Source organism: Apium graveolens, chromosome 4 (genome assembly GCF_009905375.1).
Source record: "Apium graveolens cultivar Ventura chromosome 4, ASM990537v1, whole genome shotgun sequence".
In the NCBI taxonomy this organism is placed as follows: domain Eukaryota; kingdom Viridiplantae; phylum Streptophyta; class Magnoliopsida; order Apiales; family Apiaceae; genus Apium; species Apium graveolens.
The window spans coordinates 199,262,154-199,267,781 of NC_133650.1; the positions used below are offsets into that span (position 1 = coordinate 199,262,154).

General features: G+C 39.1%; 1 non-coding gene across 1 annotated transcript; it reads right to left on the reverse strand.

Moving 5' to 3' along the window:
• Positions 1-5,258: 5,258 nt before the first annotated feature.
• Positions 5,259-5,365, reverse strand: LOC141721940 (small nucleolar RNA R71). Its single transcript, XR_012574980.1, has one exon. It is a non-coding gene; the product is annotated as a small nucleolar RNA R71 (small nucleolar RNA).
• Positions 5,366-5,628: the final 263 nt, after the last annotated feature.

The window sequence follows — 5,628 nt, forward strand, 5'->3', positions numbered from 1 at the left end:
CACTTTAGTAAGTACGAACTTCAGGTATTGAGCATGCCAAGTCCGAGGTACTTCTCCTCCATCCATGGTCTCCAATTTATATGATCCTCTTCCTTGAACGCTCTTAATCTTGTATGGCCCTTCCCAATTTGGGGCAAGTTTTCCTTTTTGTCCTACTCTAGAGGCTTCCACCTTTCTTAGGACCAAATCTCCTTGCTTGAAGAACCTCTCTTTCACCCTCAGGTTGTAGTAAGAAGAGGCTTTTTTCTGATATTCCATAATTTTTGCGTGTGCTGCATCTCGTACTTCATCTATCAAGTCCAGGGCTAATCTTTGCCCCTCTTCATTCTATTCAGCATTTTATGCTCGGATCCTTGGAGATGAATGTGATATCTCCACTAGAACGACCGCTTCTGGCCCATATGCTAACATAAATGGTGTCGCTCCTGTAGTAACTCTACATGTAGTCCTGTAGGCCCAAAGTATTAGAAGTATTTCATCCACCCAATTATTTCTGGATTTTTCAATCCTCTTCTTTAACCCATCTATAATAATCCGATTCACAACCTCTACTTGCCCATTAGCTTGAAGGTGAGCAACATAATTAAATCTCAAGTCAATTTCATTTTCTTCACAATACTTCTTGAACTCATCATTATTGAATTGTGTTCCATTATCAGTTACCGGGATTTAAGGAATCCCAAATGTGCACATGACATTTTCCCACAGGAATTGAGCAACTTGCTTAGTTGTAATATTGGCCAAGGGCTTAGCTTCGATCCACTTAGTAAAGTAATCAGTTACTACAATCAAGAACTTCCTTTATGCAGTAGCCATTGGAAAAGGACCAAGGATATTCATACCTCACATAGCAAATGGGATTGGGAAATTATGGAAGTGGGCATTTCGGGAGGCTTCCTTACTATAGGGGCATGTTTCTGACAGTGATCACATCTCTTCACATATTCTTTGGCGTCAGCCATCATTTCTGGCCAATGGAATCCTAAGCGGGTGATTTTGTGGGCTAAGGCCCTGCACCCCAAGTGTTGGCCACATATGTCCTCATGTACTTCCTCTAGAACAAGTCGAGCCTCATCTGGCCTGAGGCATCTAAAATAAGAAAATATAAAAGATCTTTTGTACAAAATTCCGTCAATCAAGGAATACCTCAGTGCTCGCACGGCTAACTTTCGTGCTTCAGTCACATCATTCAGGAGCCAACCATTTTGAATATGGGCCTTAATAGGATCTATCCATGATGTTCCCAGCCCTATAGTGGCAACAAGTTTAACATCAATGCTTCGTGTTTTTAAAAAGTGGAAGTACACACTCCCTGAACTTTTCTCTATCTCTGATGAGACGAACTTAGATAATGCATCTGCCTTAGCATTTTCCTCTCTTGGAATATGCTCAACATGGCATTCATCGAACTGAGTCATCACGGCCCTCACTAGGCGCACATACCTTACCATGGTTTCATCCCTTGCTTCAAACTCCCCCTTGACCTGGGATATGACAAGCTTCGAATCTCCACATACTTTCAAGTTCTTGAGCCTCAATGTCCCTGCTAGGCCAAGGCCAACTATCAGAGCTTCATACTCAGCTTCATTATTTATGGTTGGGAAGTCTAACTTCATATCATATTCAATCAAGAATCCATCTAGGCTTTATAAAACTAGCCCTGCTCCACTCAAATTTTTTTTTGATGCTCCATCAAAATAGAGAACCCAGAATTCCGTGTCTTTGTTCTGTCTTCCTTCATTATCCTCTCTACCCTAAGGTTCAGTATCTTCCTGCCCCTGACTTCTTGGTTGGGGATGGTACATTCAACCACAAAGTCAGCCAAGGCCTGGGCTTTTATTGTCGTTTGAGGCTTATACTTTATGTCGAATTCTCCCAGCTCAATGGTCTATTTAATCAACCTTCGGCTTTAGGATTGTGAATGATATTTTTCAAGGGCAGATTTGTTAGTACCTCAATCTTATGAGCTTAGAAGTAAGGACGCAACTTTCTTGAGGCCATCACTAGGGCTAAAGAAAACTTTTCAATAGTCGAATAATTCAACTCAGCTCCGTGCAGAATCTTACTGACATAATATATGGGTTTTTTGACTTTAAGTTCCTCCTTAACCAATATGGCGCTCAAGGCATTTTTTGAAACGGCCAAATATAAGAATAAAGTTTCATTTAGGACTGGTTTGGCAAACAACGGGGCTTGAACCATATATTTCTTCAATCCTTTAAAAGCCTCTTGACTTTCCTCAGTCCATATGAAATCTTTTACTTTCTTCAAGGATTTGAAGAATGGAAAGCACTCATCTCCAGATTTAGAGATAAATCGTCCCAAGGCAGCGACCCTTCCAGTAAGTTTTTGAACATCCTTGATAGACCGTGGAGGCTCCATGCCCAAAATGGCCTTTATCTTATCAGGATTTGCTTCGATTCCCCTCTTGGAGACCATCAATCCCAAAAACTTCTAGATCCCACTCCGAAAGCACACTTTGCAGGATTTAACATCATTTTGTGGTATCTCAGGACCTAAAAAGCTTCCCTTAAATGGGCTATGTGGCCAGTCTTCACAAGACTCTTGACTAGCATGTCATCTACATACACTTTCATTATTTTTCCAATAAGATCTTTAAAAATCTTGTTTACTAACCTTTGATAGGTAGTTCCTGCATTCTTGAGACCAAACACCATAACAAGATAACAAAAAATACCAAATTCAGTGATAAATGATATCTTTGGGATGTCGTCCTTATGTATCTTGATCTGATTGTATCCACTGAATCCATCCATAAAGCTCAGCATCTCGTGACCAACGGTCGCATCTATTAGTGTATCTATCCTTGGAAACAGGAAATAATCCTTTGGGCATGCCTCATTCAGATCAGTGAAATTCACGCACATTCTCCATTTTCCATTAGCTTTCTTAACCATTACAGGGTTTGCTAACCATTCTAAAAATTTATCTCTTTAATGAAACCAACCTCTAAGAGATTGTCAACTTCTAGCTTTATTTCCTCCTGCCTCTTAGGGGCAAAAATCCTTTTCTTTTGCTTTACGGTCTTTCGATTCGGATGTACGTTCAGTTTGTGAGTGATCAGTTCCGGGTCTATGCCAGGCATATCAGCTACTGACCATGCAAATACATTACTATTTTCCTGTAAAAACCTCACCAACTGTTGAGTGGCATTTATGACACTATATTATGCTCCGTAAAGCTTTGAATTGATGTTTAATACTCAAGTTGTCAGTATTTTTAACGTGTTTTTGCATTTCAGGCGTTTATCAGGAGTACGGGTGAATTAGCATTGTTTTGATGCTAATATGGTGTTAGGATGATGTCCAGAATAAAAGCTCGTGAAAAGACCAACTCAAATCAGCAAGAAAAGAAAAAGTCTGAAAATTCTACAGAGAGACGGTGCGCCCGCGCTGTGATAGCGCGCGGCCGCGCCCAAAGAGCAGAATGTCAGCACGCCCGCGCTGGTCAAGCGCGCGGCCACGTTAGGTCGGGAAAATTAAATCATGTTTCTTCTGGAATTTTGATATGTTGGACTTCTACTCTGCATGGTCTGCTATATAAACATAACTTATGTATATTTTCCATAACAAGACGTATCAGAGCTTAAGGAGAAGGCGTAAGAAGACCATAGAGCATAATTCAACCAAGGCAAAGAAGATCTAGTTTATACTTGTGATTCTTTATTTTAAGTTGTAACTTTGGATGCTAGTTTTCTTATTCGTGAACCTATACTCTTGTTTCGTACTTGGTTTATTATTTATTTAGTATAAAGACTACATTTATTATACCATGCTTTTATCGGAACCCACGTTGATGATGAGTCCGATTATGGGCTAATCGTTATCGTGGGGTTCGAACGGATTTATTTATGGATTTCTTTAGTTAATTTATTTCGATGCCTTAGTGTGTGGTGATTGTATGATAACCTAGTATTGGTTGTGCTTATTCGTCTTATGAGCGTCGCTATCTTATAAGATAGCGTGTTAATCTTTAATGAAGCGAAAGTGAATTTAAGGATTTAGAACTTGCCATGCTAGCATAGGTTCATGTATTTGTTATGCATGATTCGTGGGTAATTTTAACCATCTTACTTTCCCTATATAATAACAATAGATAACTTGTGCATTAAACTGTTATGTTGTCAAATTCTATAGACATATAGGGTCTCAATATAATTGGTGTTTATTCAGCTTCTATCTCTTTTGTGGATGTCTAGTAGTATGGTAATCATACAACGAAAGTTGGCTTTTATCAGTTTCGTGTTATCTGATTAGTGTCATCACCATTACATGCTAAGGTTAAGAATGAAAAGGATATTTAATGAAGTATTTAATGAAGTTAGAATCCTATGTTTGTGTCATATAGTATTCAATTCTCTTTAATCCTTTTAGTTAATGTTCTTTAGTATAATCTCCTAGTTAATTGTAGTTAAACAATCTCAAATTGTTATTCGTTTTAGTATTGGATAATAGCCATACCATTGTTGCATAAATACATTGATTGAAATTAACCTAAACTAGTCCCTATGGGAACAAACTAGAATTTATTCTATATTACTTGCAATTGCGTATACTTGCGTGAATATTAGCACGTGTTTCAGCCCTAACAAGTTTTCGACGCCGCTGCTGGGGACATCGGTGTTAATTTTTAGTTTATGTGTTTGTCATCATTGGTCGTTAAAGTTCAGTGACTCGGACATTATTACTTAATTCCTTGTCGTGTTTTAGATACTCTAGCGAGCGTGTATGTATACGCGTTCTCGATCTCATAAGAGAACACTAGATCAAGCTGAGGAAGAAGTTGTAGTCGAGGAGAAAGTTGAAGAAGAGATCTTAGTTGAGAAACTAGAAGATGTACTTATTGTAATGGGAGAACCAGAAGCAAATCCAAAGGCTTTGATGGACTACTCTCAACCGAAGATCAATGATATTCAGTCTAGCATTGTTCGACCAACCATCTCAGCTAATACCTTTGAGATCAAGTCGAGCACGATTCAGATGATACAGAACTCAGTTCAGTTTGGGGGTTCTCCGACAGAAGACCCCAACATGCACATCAGAGATTTCATCGAGATCTGCGACACTTTCAAGTTCAATGCAGTTTCTGAAGATGCTATTAAGTTGAGGCTTTTTCCATTCTCTCTGCGGGATAAAGCTAAGTGCTGGTTACATTCTCTACTACCAGGGTCTATCACCAAATGGGAGGATCTTGCTCAAAATTTTTTAACTAAATTCTTTCTTATGGTGAAGACTGTTGCAATCAAAAATGCATTTACTCAATTTGCTCAGCAATCTGGGGAATCTTTATGTGAGGCTTGGGATCGTTATAAGGAGATGCATAGGAAGTGTCCTCACTATGGGATGCCTAACTGGATGATCATTAAGTATTTCTATAATGGATTGGGTGCTACTTCTAGACCCATGATTGATGCAACATCAGGAGGAGCCTTGTGAGCTAAAAGCTATGATGAAACTTATGAATTGATTGAACTGATGGCTGCTAATGAATACCAGAATTCTACTCAGAGACTAGCTCAGGGCAAGGTAGCAGGAATTCTGAAGTTAGATGCAGCTACAGCTATAGCTGCTCAGCTTAAGGCTTTGACGATGAAAGTGGATTTTTTGG